Source organism: Siniperca chuatsi, linkage group LG8, assembly GCF_020085105.1.
Source record: "Siniperca chuatsi isolate FFG_IHB_CAS linkage group LG8, ASM2008510v1, whole genome shotgun sequence".
Taxonomy (NCBI): Eukaryota; Metazoa; Chordata; class Actinopteri; order Centrarchiformes; family Sinipercidae; genus Siniperca; species Siniperca chuatsi.
This window is the reverse complement of record NC_058049.1, coordinates 31,108,502-31,124,442: the sequence shown is the minus strand read 5'-3', so window position 1 is coordinate 31,124,442 and position 15,941 is coordinate 31,108,502. Positions and strand designations below refer to the sequence as shown.

The window sequence follows — 15,941 nt, the reverse complement described above, 5'->3', positions numbered from 1 at the left end:
AGGCTGCTTAAAGACGTTTTAACCTTAGTTAGCACCTCTTTACTGGATCAGTATGATCAGTTTGTCTTTATTAACAGGCTATGTACCACAATCCTTTAAAGTAGCTGTAATTAAACCTCTTCTTGATCCAGGGGTTTTAGCCAACTATAGACCTATATCTGACCTTCCCTTTCTCTCTAAGATCCTTGAGAAAGCAGTCGCCAATCAGTTGTGTGACTTTCTAAATAGCAATAGTTTATTTGAGGATTTTCAGTCAGGATTTAGAGTGCATCCTAGCACAGAGACAGCACTGGTGAAAATTACAAATGACCTTTTAATTGCATCAGACAGTGGACTTGTCTCTGTACTTGTCTTGTTAGATCTTAGTGCTGCGTTTGACACCATTGATCATCATATCCTATTACAGAGACTGGAACATGTAATTGGCATTAAAGGAGTTGCACTAAGCTGGTTTTAATCCTATCTATCAGATCGATCTCAGTTTGTACATGTTGTGAGTCCTCCGTGCACACCAAAGTTAGTCACGGAGTTCCACAAGGTTCTGTGCTTGGACCGATTCTATTCACCTTATTTATGCTTCCTCTAGGCAATATTATTAAGAAACACTCCATAAACTTTCATTATTATGCAGATTATACCCAATTATATCTATCAGTAAAGCCAGATGAAACTAACCAGTTAACTAAACTTCAAGCATGCCTTAATGACATAAAGACCTGGATGACCTGCAATTTTCTGATGTTAAACTCAGACAAAACTGAAGTTATTGTACTTGGCTCCAAACACCTGGACTCCACACATTATCTAAAGATATAGTTGCTCTAGATGGCATTGCCCTGGCCTCCAGCAGCACCGTAAAGAACCTCAGAGCTATTTGATCAGGATTTATCCTTTAACTCTCACATGAAACAAACTTCAAGGACTGCCTTTTTTCACCTACGTAACATTGCAAAAATCAGGCACATCTTGTCTCAAAATGATGCCAAAAAATTAGTGCATGCATTTGTTACTTCTAGGTTGGACTATTGCAATTCCTTTCAGCAGGTATTTCTGCCTCTGGAGCTGCAGAGATTAGATCTGTGGTTGTGGGCCACTTGCTGTCCCTGTGTTCCTGCTCAACAACTGCTACTACAGTTGTTGTTATTGGCTCTGTTGCTAATACTGACATTATTTTTCATATAGCTGTCATTCCTATTATTATTAATTTATTAATATTAACACTACAATTACAATTCTTCTATTTAAAAAAAATTCTAGGTGGTATTTGCATTGTGCCTCCTTCTCCCCCACCCCCCAAACCTCTTTCTCTCTAAACCTCTCTCTCCCCCTCTCTCTCTTTGGCTGCCCACCACTGAGTCTGGTTCTGGTTTCTGCCTCTTAAAGGAAGTTTTTCCTTGCCACTATCGCCAAGTGCTTGCTCATGGTGGGATTTGTTGGGTCTAAATAAAGTAAATAACATTATAAAGAGATAACTTCTGTTATGAATTGGCACTATATAAATAAAATTTAATTGAATTGAATCTGCTCTGCTCTGCCTCAGTTGTCTGCATGTGGGTCCTATCCTTTATGTTACCCTGCCTGGAACCACTGTGATAATTTGTTTATTCACTGAATAGATTTACATACTTAGAAAAAATATTGGAACTGTATTATTTGGAGAAAATATTTTATTTAAATATTTTGATTTTATTTTAGGGGAGAAAGTTGTGTTTACCACGAGAGAACATTGTGTTTTGGTTATTGAGGAAATATTTGATGTTTATTTTGAGGTAACATTTAATGTGTGAATGATTAGTTAGTTTCTTTGTGAGTGTGTGAATGTGATATGTAGCGTGTGAAGCGCCTTGGGTGGTCGGAAGACTACAAACTTGAACATCTACCCATCCACTATCAACAAACCAGTTAGACAAAGGACAGTATCTGTGGACATTATTCCTCCTATTGATAACCCATAACCTCACCTCGTACCTGCATACTGTGTTGGCTGTGCGGTAATCCAAATAAACCACCATCTGTTTCCATATCTGTGTCTCCTGCCTCTCTGTCCACCACCAACAGTGGTGCTGTATTGTTAACATTTTTTTCCATTTTCCCCTGTAGAATTACCTATGATATACTTCAGTAAAAATTGTGGCGTGTTGCCTCCCCATAATAAAATAACAACACAAGCAATTCTTAGCACACTCTATATACTCTAGATATGGATGAAATAAATGCAGACAGTCAAGATGGCAGGATGATTTCAGTGGTTTAATGATGGAAATTAGGTTATAGGTAAGTACAGTTAGACAAGTAAACAGGTGACAGAGAGGCAGGTAGGCAGTTTCAGGTTAACTGACAGAGGACCAAAGGAAGTGGACCGGTATATGTAGAGAGTGGCTGATGAGGAAATGAGGTGCAGGTGGGGAGATGGGTTAGGAAACGCAGGTGAGGGGAATGAGATGATTGCAGGGCAGATGGGAGTGGCAGGATCTGTAATAGAAGGAGAAAAATCTGAGGGCATCTGGTGGACATGTAAAGAATAACGTTTAAGAGGCCTGGGAAAGTGGAGATGTAGCAGAAGAGAGGGACAGCGAGGCGGACATTGTGACAACTAGAGTATTTTAGGGCTGAAGTGCACTGGAACCAAAATAAACCAAGCACCAACAAACGCAATGAAGTTTGGACCGCTAGTAATTTCAGCCACATACTGTACAAGGTATGTTGTACCTGGTTCCAGCTGCTTTTTGTTCCATACTTCTCCCACCAGACCAGCCTAGTGGGAGGGGGTTATTAAGCAGACCCTATGCAGCCTCTGATGTGTGGAGTCTGCTTCCTGGCGCCAGTACTGTAATAAAAACATTAATTTAAGTTCAATGGAGACTGACCAGAGAGTGTTCCTTCATTCATCAAATTGGCATTGTTGCCAGGATCCCAACACAGATGGACACGGATAAGTACAAGAAGGATTTATTTTCTTTTCCTTTCGTCTTACCCTGTTTGCCGCTTGATGGGATCTAAAAGAGCAAACTGTACTATTTGAGTATTTGTCATAATAGTGTGAATTACTGAACTGCAGAGATTTACACCCCCACTTCTGGCACGTTACTGATTAGTAATACAGAGCCAAATTCAAAAGGGACTAGTAGGGGGATACTGAAAATGTTGTGAGCTGTGAGGAATCCAAATTTGTCTCCTTTAATTCTCAGCATAGTTTATGTTGTCAAAAATCTCTGTGTTGTCTGCATTGGTGATGCTTTATTCACCTGTTAAAATGACAGGTTATTAAATTGATGTAGCCTAATATATAATAATATAATATAATATTTCAACCACTGCAGGGTCCATAGCTGTTTTTATTTATTGTTGGTTTGGACATAAGGGGTCTGTGGTGACTCAGAGTACATTTTAACTGATGTACATTTTAAGTAATTTAACTAAGTAAAATGTCTCTAGAGTAATGGTACTTTTTACTTAAGTAAAATCTGTCTTTAAAAACTTGTCCTTCATTGGGTGTTTTTCAGAGTGCGCTTAAAACTTATTTGTTTTCTTTAGCTTTTGACAATGCTTTGTAGGTGTGTATGTCATATGTTTGTTTTCTGTTTTTTCTGGGTTTTTTTATATATTTTGTGTACAGCACTTTGGTTCCACTTGTGGTGTTGAAAGTGCTTTATAAATAAAGTTGAGTTGAGTTGAGTAAAATAGTGCTGGTAATAGTTCTAGTACTCTCTTTCCATCCCTGATGGTCACAGGTGAAAGTCAAAAGTGAGATGATGCTTTGTGCTCAGAAATTTAAAAAAAAAAAAGAGTGCCAATGTTAATGCGAAAACTCTTTCTTTGCTTGCAAAAGCCATACAGATTAAAAGTTCCAAAATAGAGCTGATAAAGACAAACTATCCAGGCCAGATTGAAAAACAAGCCTCTGCTATGTTACATTCCTGGGCTGATTTGCAGCCTCACCCCAGAACAAAAAATTAATGCAACACTTAATCTGTGGAGGGATACATTTTAAGTGGTTTCAGATTGATGAAAGCCAAATGCTACTAAACTAAAGCAACCTGTAAATCTTACTGATAGTCAGTGACCATCTGTAGAATGACTACGGGTCACTCATCAGGAAAGGAAAATGGTCAACTCACCATTTTGTAAACTCTGGTTGAGGTTTTCAAATGTAAACATCAGAATAAACATCAAAAAAAAGGTGGAGGGGATAAACACTGGCTGCGGTCCCGGCCACATGGATCTTCTCTGCCAAGCATCCTGCTAGCCAATGTACAGGCGTTGGACGGGAGTTATTGTCAATCAAATGCAGACCACCATCTACCAAGAGAATTTACATCAGTCATTATCACAGCGGTCTAAATCCCACCACAGGCGAGTAGAGAGGCTGCCCTGTTAGATCTTTGCAAATACTTGAACTGCTCACAGACCGGTTATCCTGATGCTGCGCTCAATGTTGCTGGAGACTTAAGTCAGGCTAACCTTAAAGGTGCAGTAGGAAAGATTGAGAAGAGAGTGGACTTTACTTGAAAATTTGAAAGAGTGCAACTTCCAGGTCCCTCCCCCTTCCTCTCTGCTGCGCTTCAGTTCTGCCTCCAAAGCCCCTCCCCACAGAAGAGGCTGTTATACATGCACACTATTGTCCCACGCACACACACACACACACACACACACACAGACCTTTTATGCTTGCTGATTGTTGTATGGTTATTGTGTTTAGATTAGACAATGGTGGTTGTTGGCTGAAGTTAATGATTGTTAATCAGTGCTAAGGTTAAATAAACACTACTGTATGTAGAGCAGTTGCCTGTGGTTAGTGTGTGTACGTGTTGTAATAACAGCTGGTTGTGATGGTCAGTGCTCGGACCCTTCACTGTCCGCCCTTCTTAATGTAAGATAGTGCTTTAATTATTAGCATTTTTAGGTGGACAGCCACCTTTAAGACTGTTTTTCATGTTTGGTCCATGATCCCAGGGTGGTGCCCCATAATTATAAATTAATATTAATAATGTTGATCATATTAATAATTGTATTAATAATTATAAATAACTTTGATATTTTTGCTAATAACCAAACCTACCCTACCTAAATCCCAACATTTTGGTGCGTCTTTCTAATACCAGCTTTATCGCAATATTTATGCATAACTAACTGCATAATTATTAATTTCGAATTATTAAAATTTCCATTTGTGGAAATTCTTCTTTGGGAAGTTAATATTGTGCACACGTTGTTGAGCATACTCACTTGTGTTGTGGATTGTACCAGTAGGTACTAGTGGATAATTTTGGATTATTTTGTTTCACAATTTAGCACAGTTTGGTTTCGAGAACCTTTGCTGTTATTCTCGAACAGTTGAAAGTCACCCCATTTAAGCCCTGCAAAGTAGGTTGAGGTAGAATAGTTAGCATACTAACACTAACTTGTAAGCCAGGTTGAAACTGCTCACCTGTGCGTTTGCTCTAGCACACTAACAGCTCACCCCACCACAACAAATTATATTAAGGCCACCAAGTGTCTCTTCTATCATAGTGGTGAAAATGAGCAACCAAAACCTCTGTGAGCCAGGAGCTCAGGCTCCCCAGGAGTCAGATGACTTAGCCCTGCAGGATGCAGTCGCTGGCCTCCTCCACCTCTCCTTATAGGACAGAGACAACATTAATGGGTTTAATACGAATGCCTGCAATGATAAGATAAAAGAGCTCGTATCTTACATTAACCAACCATCTGGGAAGCCCGAGCACACTATCCTGGATGTGTTTGGACAAATCCTCTGCCAACGCAAACTTCAGGTGCAAGCTAAGGAACATGAGGAGCGCTACTCTCAGCTACAGCGTAGGGGGGAAGAACATTATGAAGCACCACGTAGCTTCGGTCCATCACCGGTCAGGGAACCACACAGACCCCGTAGCTTGCGCCAGTGCCTTGGCCGAACTCCATTCCCGCCGTGCAGGGAATGAAGCCACTCTACCTCACGTATTGTCCTGTAAAAAACTGAAGTTCATCTGGAAATCCACTTCCAAGAGCGTCCATGTCTTCTTGAAGACACTCCCGCCAGGGACCCCCATACTCGGGACTCTGCCAAGCACTGCGGGATGGATATTTGCTGTATACAGACCAGGCCTCCGCCATCCTCGGCGCCTTTGCCATTGTACAAAAAAGGCACAAACCCCCAAGGGAGTACAATAGATGGTTGAGAGGTGTGTACTTCCAGGGATGCAACGCCCCAGGTTTGGAGGAGGAACAACCTTTCAAATCTTTATTCCTGCTTATCTCCATGAGGATGTGCGGTATGACGTCACCATGCAGTGTCATGAAGGAGACCTCACAATGCAGGTGATAAGGAAATATGCCCAACCAGCATGGGAGATGCGTGCACATACTGCCAGGAGGCCCGAGGACAGCGCTAGAATCTTGGGAATCCAGGCCTCAGAAGACCCAAGCCTTGTGCTCTAAGGCACCGAAATGCCTCGCACCATGGTCAACAGGAAGCCTGGACACCAAAGACGCCAAAACCCCTCGCCAGGATGGGGGGGCAATCGAGCCAAAGGGGGTGGGAACAGGACCCATCCCCATAGTCGATCCAAACCACCACCACCAATCAAAAGGAAAGGCATGGTTCAACCGGAACCCGAGACAAGACAACGGGCATAACGATAAGAACTAAGACAATCCCGGAAGGGAAAAGTCAAAGCAATACATGGAAAACATGTTTTGGAAATACTTGACAGAGGCTGTGAAACAGTTTGAAACGTCCTGCCATTCATCAGGACCTGTCAAATGGAACTGAAACGATCTCTCTTCAGCATGACTAGACCCGTAGGACCTTCCTCCAACTGCTTAGGTCTACTTCGTCAGTTGGGGAAGGGAGTCAAGGCCGGCCGGCGTATTGCAACTCCTGATGTGCTCTTGGTCCTCTGGTCCGAAAAGTCAGCTGTCAGCCAAGAATGGTACGACAATATCTGCCAAAACACACTTCCTCCAGCTTTCGCACAACGGAGCCACCGCCTTCTTTCTGCGGAATCACCACAGGCCCTTCTTAAGGCAGTCGGAGTGTGTGCCCTCTCGGTACAGATCGGGAGGAAACGGGTCACACAGTTTGTCAGTGTGGTCCCCCAGCTCTGACCCCCATTCTTAGGGGTGGACTTTCTTCTTAGACACGGCCTCAGTTGAACACGGTCAATCTGTGAAAAGTTCTGTGGGCCTATGGAAGCGCAGAAGTATCTGTATCATGACCACCATGATACAGATACTAAGCTAACTCTGCCAAACCAGACGGTGTTCCTAATGGTTCTGCCAGGAGCCACTGTACATATTGATGATATTGTCCTAAATCACCTCACCTCCAATGGTAGGCATGACACAGAGATTGAGATTGTGAACGCATTCAGAGGTCACAACCTCGCAATTGACAACTCCCTTCAAAAGCAACTTCTGGCTGAAGGGTCCCAAATTAGTGCAGTTCAGTCTCAAACCGACTGAGTGTTTTTTTCTCTCTTGTGTTTGCAAAGCTCCTCCTGAAGCCGTGCTCTGAAGATATTTAGCTTGACTGAGTGAGCATGCATGGGGGAGAGGGGATGCGCAGCGTGTGCACAAGCAGTGATTGACACTGCATTAGAGACTTGGCTCTCACTCCTGACTCTGTGGAGTTGTTTTCATTCAGGTGTGGTGGATTATTGCAGATGGCATTAGGAGCACTAGGAGGAGCCAGAGGAACCTGATTTTTTTGTAGATTATGTACTACTGTCAGAATATAGTGACAGTTTCAGCAAATATGGCAAAAGTATTTTTTATAAAAGTTACCTACTTAACCTTTAAGAAGGTTATGCCTGGCTTCCATCAACATATTTATTGCGCCACAGGGGGAATAAACGTCTACAGAGTATATTTGTAGCACACTGAAACAGTTATTATATATTTCATGTTGATTTTATAATGTCAGTGTGTCCAGTTAAATTAATTTGATTTATGTAGTCTTTTAGTTACTTCACAATTTTATTGTTGCAAGGTTAAAATAGTACTTACCTTAATGCCTACTTACTGTGGAGGAAGAAAACTTGTTGTACTTACCCTTTAAAAAGAAAGTGTTATCCCTTTAAGAGAGTCAGAAAAAACATGCTGTAGGTAAGCTGAAAAAAGTATGCTTGCTTGTTGGCATTTTCTGTTATTAAACTGTTGCTAAAAGGAAGATGGGCGTGTTTTTGGCAATTCATTTTGGGGGTGCAATTTTGATGTTTCCGCCTGGTTGAAGCAAGTTTTCAGCCAGAAAAGGTGTGTTTTTGTTAAGAAGATTGCACTGCTTTGCACAATGAGGGCAGGTGAGCTAGCGCATCACGTTAGCTAGCAACAGCAACTAGCTCATCAGTGCAGCAGTGAAGACCCGCACAGAAGGAAAGTAAACAAAACGGACTTGCTTTCTTCAAGATGTGAGTAACCTAAGGACTGAATAAACATGGACAATGAGTGTGAATCATCATTGGACGATGTTGAGAGGAAACTTGTAACTTTATCACTCAGTGCAGTAAGTGAGGAGCTAGAACCTCAGTTCAGTGAAGAGGTAAAATCATCATGCCGGTTACTGAGAAGGCTGATCCTGGTTTACCTGGAAAGTGAGGAAATTACAGGTTTAGAAGATACAGGACTGTCAGTCCTTTTAGCCACTAATGATTCTATTGACAACTTGGGAAAAGAGACTGATGACGCTGGTGGAACTAATGTATCGGCCAGCCAGGAGGACAGTGGTAGGCAACCAGAGACAGTTGTGGAGCGTCCCCTGTCGATGCAATATGGTACGACACCTCTACCAGCTTTATCACCAGGCAGCTTAACAGGCTCAGAAAGAGAGTCAGCGCAAGCCAGAGGCCAACTGAATCTACATCCCATGTACAGGAAAGATTTCAGGATCACTGGCCCAATTGGTGAAGTGGGACAAAAGGACAAACTGAATTGGACCAGCCTTAAAAGACAAATAGAACGTCTACTTAAAAAAGGCTATGGTTGTGGAAGCAGTAATCCAGTCTATTGCACCTTAAGTTAAACTAAAAAGTTACTTGGAGAGCAGACAAAAGCTATTGCTGAGCTCGTTATGGCAAACACTTAGGACTCACTTCATAGAGAAAGATACCACAGAACTATATCATTTGCTGACCCATGCTGTCCAAGAGCCAGAAGAAACCCCTGTTCAGTTTCTAATCTGCACCATGGACCTCAGACAGAAAATTCTGTTTGTATCTTAGAGAGCCACGGTAGGGCTGAAGTATAACCCTGAACTTGTACAGACCCACTTCTTGCAGACATTGCTGACGGGTTTACAAGATGATGCTGTACGTGGAGATATCAAGCCTTACCTGCAGGATCCATCTGTACAGGATGAAGTGTTACTCAAGAAAATGAGCGCCACCTACAATGTGTAACTAGAGAGGAAAAGTAAACTTTCATCTGTTACCAAACAAAAAGGAGTGAAAGTAGCCATGGTTCAAGACGAGGAGAGCAGTGAAGTTGAGCAGGTTAGTGGTTCAAAGAAAAATAAAAGCCACACAACTAAGCCCAACCCTATACTTGAGAGCTTGATGCTGGTAATAAAGTAATCTGTGAGGCCCTCCAAAACCTAACCACACATGTTGCTAGTCTCAGCCAAGTAAAGACAAATAGAGAGGAAGACAAACAGCCTAAAACTAAGCAAAATGACTCTGGTAGCGTTAAACGAAAGCCAAGAATGTGTTGTGAGTGCGAAAAATCAAACCCAGAGGGTTTTTGTGTACCCGGCAGAAGCGTCGCTAGAAGCTTCGTCTTAAACCATCATAAATTGACATTTTATCGAGTTTTTAAGCCAGGTTTTCTACGCTACACTGTTTTCCTTGCCATTGTTTTACCTATATGTTTTAACTTGGTAAAAGTTTTTCAGTCATCGGACGTGTGGATCTTAAGTGATTTTAAGCTGGCTGCAACTCGACGTGGTCTACCGGAGTACCTCCACTGCTGCTAGCTTAGCTAGGTTTGTTTTTAGCCCAGCGGCTAGGCTAACCGGTCGCTTTTATCAAGGATTTTAAGCTTGTAGCACTTTTAGGTCTTTACTGTGGACTTTTAGCTTTGAAGCACTCTCATGGACTAAATGATAGCCTGATGGCTGAGTGTGGATCTTGTCACCTTACCGTCTCAAAGCTGAAGAAAAGTATTGCCTGTCTGGAAGCTGAGCTCAGAGAAAAAGACAAGCTCATCCTGGAGTTCTCCACTGTCACCTCGGCCCAGGCAAAACACCTTGCAGTCCTCAGCTCCTCTGGCTGCGCAAGCCGGAATGCGACCAGCCCTACTCACTCACCTGACTGCTCCACCCCAGCACTGGACAATGATCCCACTCTTCCGTGGCTCGGCTCCATCATCACTGGCGCCCCGGCGCTTGAAGCCGTTTCAGCTAAGCCTGAATATCCGTGGCTCCTCATGGGTGCAAAGTCAAAAGCAATGGACATTTCAACACACTGCACACTCGTTGGCAGAGGTGGTGAGAAGGCTCCAGTGAGTTCGACTCCACGCCAAGTTACTGAAAGAGGCCGTGATCAGGAGAAGTTCTGGGGGTCTCATTCGTCCTGAGACGGCTGAGAACACCTCTGCAAAAGAGGACGCCACCCCCTTGCCGCAGCAGCCCCCGGCCACAACTATCCCAGGGACAGCTGATGGAACTAGGCGGTTCCCACGATTACCGACTCTGCCTCCTCTCATGCCCCCAACTACGCTGATTATTGGAGATTCCATAGTGAGGAATATCCGCTTTGTTAATGCAGTCACACGTTGTTTTCCCGGAGCCACGACTCCCGACATCCTCGAAAAGGTCCCCGGACTTCTGGCTGCACTCCAGACGACCAACACGAAAATCATAGTCCATGTCGGCACCAATGACACCGCCCGTCAGCAATCGGAGCTGATGAAAGCAGACTTCATCCGCCTCTTTGACCTGCTCAACAGCACCGGAAAGCATGCTTTCATTTCGGGTCCAATTCTTACACTGGGTTGTGGAATTGGCCGTTTTAGCAGGATCCTCAGCCTTCACACCTGGCTGCAGTTTGTCTGCAGCACCCATGACATTGGTTTTATTCACAATTTTAACTTATCCTGGGATCATTCTTCCTTGTTTGCACGAGACGGTCTTCACCCAAACAAGTCAGGTAGTCGCATGCTGGCGGCTAACCTGCAGCACGTTGTGCTGTCCTCCTCAAGTAGTTGACTATTTACATCATCTGTTTCCCCTTGCTCTTCTTCTTTCTCTTCTCTGCCCACCAAAAACAGCCACGCACCCTCTGCTATCACTACCTCCCCCTTGTGGACTGATCATAGTGCTGCTATCTGGAGCCCGGATCCGTCTAGTGCTACTTTTAAAATTCCTGTGGTAATTTCGGATAGGTCCTTAATGCGAAACAGACACAGCCGACACAGCAATAATAATAATTTCGTAAAGATCCGGGCCAGAGCCCGACCTCCAGTCTCAACCTCAAATCTGAAGTAGCACAGACTTTTTAAGATGGCTCTTCTCAATGTAAGATCCCTCTCTAACAAAACGTTTATTTTAAACGATTTAATCTATTCTACAGATTTAGACTTTATGTTTTTAACTGAATCCTGGTTACGTCCTGGTGATCACAGTCAGCTGGCTGAATTGTGCCCTCCTGATTATGACTGCTTTAGCCACCCTAGGGATTGTGGTTGTGGTGGGGGCCTTGTTACTGTCTATAGGAAGCATTTAAAGTGTAACCTCATAGCTTGCAATGATTTTTCCTCCTTTGAAGTGCTCATGTTTAAACTTGGTGGCCCACTGCCAGTCATATTTGCTATTATTTATCACCCCCCTAAACCAGCTGGTTCCTTCTTGTTGGAGCTCCCTTAATTTAAATTATGATAGAATTGTTCTTTGTGGTGATTTTAATATTCATGTTGATGACTCCTCTTATGCCCTTGCTGCTGATTTTTTAAATATCACTAACTCTTTTAACTTTCAACAACATGTGTCTGGCCAAACTCATTCCTGTGGCCACACCTTAGACCTAGTCTTTAGTCTGGGCCTGAAAACCCCATCTGGGAAATCAGGGACATGTTTGTATCTGATCACCTATGCATTGTTTTTAACTGTGAATTACAGGCTGCTAGTACTGTCTTATCCTGCTCTAAGTACACACGCGCCCTTAATGAACATAGTGCCTCAAAATTCTGTACACTGTTCAATTCTCCTGGCAGTGTGTTTCCCCATTCCTCCAACACCAACGATTTGGTTGATTACTTTAACTACCTGTGTTCTTCAGCCTTAGATCTTATAGCTCCTCTGAAAAATAGACCAAACTCAAAGACTAGACAACAGCCATTGTTAAATGACAGTATTCAAAGCTGGATGGATGGTGAAGGATGCAAGAACATGCCATTTCTCTGCACTTATTTCTGCCCATCAGCACAACCCCAGATTCCTATTTAAGACTGTGGATCAGTTAGTTAACCCTGCCTCTCCTTGTGCCTCTGCTGATTGTGATGCTGATTGTGAAAAGTTTCTTTTGCACTTTGCTGGAAAGGTGGAGTTAATAAGATCTGATATCACCCCCAATCCTGCCTTTTTAGATGTGGATCACTCGCTCAGGGATTCTTTGAGCAATTTTTCTGCTGTTACTCTGCCTGAACTAACAGACGTCTCTTATGAGAGTGTCATCCAGCCCTCTGAACAAAATCCCAACTAGGTTTTTATTGGAAGTTATGGATTGTATTGCGCCCCTTTTACAAATTATTTTTAACAGCTCGCTGTCTACTGGCTGCGTCCCAGATTACTTTAAAACAGCTTGTGTCCAGCCACTCCTAAAAATACCTGGGCTTGATCCCACCCTCCTGGATAACTATTGCCCAATCTCCAAATTGCCTTTTATTGCGAAGATACTCGAAAAACTTTCGATTTAAGCAGCTTCTTGCTGCTGTGGAAAACAATAATACCTCTGAAAAGTTCCAATCTGGCTTTCGTCAGCACCACAGCACTGAGACAGCCCTCCTCAAAGTCACCAATGATCTTTTAATGAATACAGACGCAGGCACGTGTTCAATTCTTGTGCTGCTGGACTTAAGTGCTGCCTTTGACACAATTGATGATGGCATTCTTTTAGATAGACTGAGGCACTGGGTGGGCATATCTGGCACTGCACTAGACTGGTTCTTATCTTATCTGTCCAATAGGAAATTCTGTGTCAGCATTAATAACTTCATGTCATCCTTTTCCCATATCAAGTACGGTGTGCCTCAAGGTTCAATTCTGGGACCAATACTGTTACTCCTCATACATGCTTCCTTTGGGTGATGTAATCCGCAGACATGGTATTTCTTTTCATTGTTATGCGGATGACACAGAGTTGTACCTCCCTGTCAAGTCCACTGACCTTAGTACGCTGAGTTCTCTGCAGGACTGCCTGTCTGACATAAAAAATTGGATGTCAATAAATTTTCTTCAGCTTAACTCAAATAAAACTGAAATCCTTGTTATTGGGCCCCAACACATCACTAAACAAATACTGCCATCTACTGGTAACCTGTCACAACATATCAAGCCTGTTGCAAGAAATCTTGGTCTGTTTGATAGCAATTTATGTTTTGAGCAACATATCACTAAGCTTGTCCAATCATGTTTTTATTAACTCAGAAACACTGGAAAAATCTGAGCTATTCTAAATCTTAGTGATGCAGAAACTGTTGTACATGCTCTTATCTCCTCACGCCTTGATTATTGTAACAGCCTGTTCACTTGTCTTAATCAAAACACTTTGACACGACTGCAGACTGTACAAAACTCAGCTGCTAGGCTTTTAACCAGGACCAAGAAGTACGACCACATGACACCTGTTTTAGCCTCTTTACATTGGCTCCCTGTTTGTTTTAGGATTGATTTTAAGATCTGATTGATTACTTTTAAGGCTCTTCATGGCCTGGCTCCAGACTATATTTTAGACCTTGTAATCCCTTATGAACCTTCACATAGTTTGAGATTTTCAGGCCGGGGTCTCCTGTCTGTTCCTGAGTCCAGGATGAAAACTAAGGGGGACAGAGCTTTTGCTATCAGGGCACCGAGGCCCTGGAACAACTTGCCCGAAGAAATTAAGTTGTCTTCATTTAAGTCTCTTCTCAAAACACATTTTTATCTGAAAGCATATCCTGATTTTACCTGAACAGGCTGTTTATTTTATTGTTTATTTTATTGCTTTTGTGTATTTTATATATTTTATTTCTTAATATTTCGTCATTCACTGTGGTATTTTATTTCTCTTGTTGTGAAGCACTTTGTATTTTGTTTTGATAAGTGCTCTATAAAAAAGTTTTTTTATTATTATTATTATTATTATTATTATTATTATAATAAGATGCACACACTGTTATAAGTGTGGCAGTAGTGAACATTGGCCTATTGACTGTCGGAAAAGAAAAGATGTTACTGCCATGCTACTTAGCCAGGCCCCATTGTCAAGAAAACAGGAAAAGACAGCAAAGCTAGTGGGGTGCAAAAGTCTTGTTCATTGTAACCTTGGAGGGGTCCGACTACAGTGTTATGAGATACAGGATCTGTGTGTCTATTGTTGATATGGGTTGGAAACAGACACACTTACCAGATAATGAGATTCGATCGGTGAAAGAGCTCCTTGATGAGGGAATATTGGAACTCTCCGCTGCAAATGGGACAGAGATCCCTTATGAGGGCTGGATAGTAGTGGAGTTTTGCCTACTGGCAAATAAGGACAGTGAACCTATATTGGTGAGCACCCACCCAGGGTTCAACGTTATTGAATTGTTTGCACAGACTAACATGTCTACTGACAGAGAAGTAGTCAGCAAATTTGTGCACAGCCTTGGATCAGCACTGGATGTTGGACACAAAAAGGCAAGAGCAGTATATTCAGTACTGGAAAAGCAGAAAGGCAGCTCAGAGTCAGACTGCAAGGCAGGAAAGACAGGATGTTATCGTTCCAAAGCACAAGATGGCAAAGGTGGTTCGTGGAAAACAGGGAACAGAAAGGAACAGTATGAAATACTGAAACCAAATGAAGACACACCTTGGCTTGCTACAGGTATAGAAGCAGTTAGTACAGTTACCCAGTGAAGATAAAGCCACCATCTCAGCTGTGGTTGAAAATGACACAGATGATGATATCAGACTACAGAACAGAACAGTACTTGGCTGGTTATATGCTGTAGATTCTGTAAAGAATGTTGAGGAAAAAGCCACACCTGTAATATCTGAGACACAAACTAATTATGGAAATTTGAGCAAAAATGACCAAGTGAAACCATCTCAGGAAACAACAGTGGAAAAGTGTAATGGAAGCAAACCTGAAGAACAACTCTGGGATCCACCAGCTGACTTCTCCCACTTAACAACAGAGCAGCAACACAAGGTGAGGCAAATGCTGAGGAAAGAGAGTGAGGTTTTTGCAAGGGATGATTGCATTCCTGATCTGCAGATGGCAATATGTCTTAAGGATGACATCCCAGTTACAAAGACATACAATGCCATCCCCTGTCATCTATATCAGGAAGTAAAAAAACACATACAAGACTTACTCAGCAGAGGATGGATCCAGAAGTCAACGTCATCCTACTCATCACCAGTAGTGATTGTAAGGAAAAAAGGACTCTTCTATTCGACTCTGTGTAGACTCTGTGTAGGGCTGCCTTGGAGACCTGAGAGATGAGGTGTGTGTCCCTTACCTTGGTGACATTTTGGTTTTTAGTAAGGAGTTTAACCTCCATGTGGAGAATGTGAGGAAGGTTCTGCAGAGGCAAAAAAAACTGTGGAATAAAACTCAGACCAAAAAATGTGATTTCTTCAAAAGAGAAATGTGTTACGTTGGTCGTGTCGGATGACCTTGACAGAGGTAGAGGCTGTTCAAGCTCTGAAAAAAACAAAACCAAGAACCGTCAGAGAGGTGAGATCGCTGGTTAGCTAGTTAGTTGGGCTA

General features: G+C 42.6%; 1 long non-coding RNA gene across 1 annotated transcript; it reads right to left on the bottom strand.

Moving 5' to 3' along the window:
• Positions 1–1,703: 1,703 nt before the first annotated feature.
• LOC122880320 lies at positions 1,704–4,555 on the bottom strand. The gene is made up of 4 exons (XR_006378891.1): positions 4,410–4,555; positions 4,119–4,299; positions 2,710–2,827; positions 1,704–2,472 (listed from the first exon to the last, which is right to left on the bottom strand). It is a non-coding gene; the product is annotated as an uncharacterized LOC122880320 (long non-coding RNA).
• Positions 4,556–15,941: the final 11,386 nt, after the last annotated feature.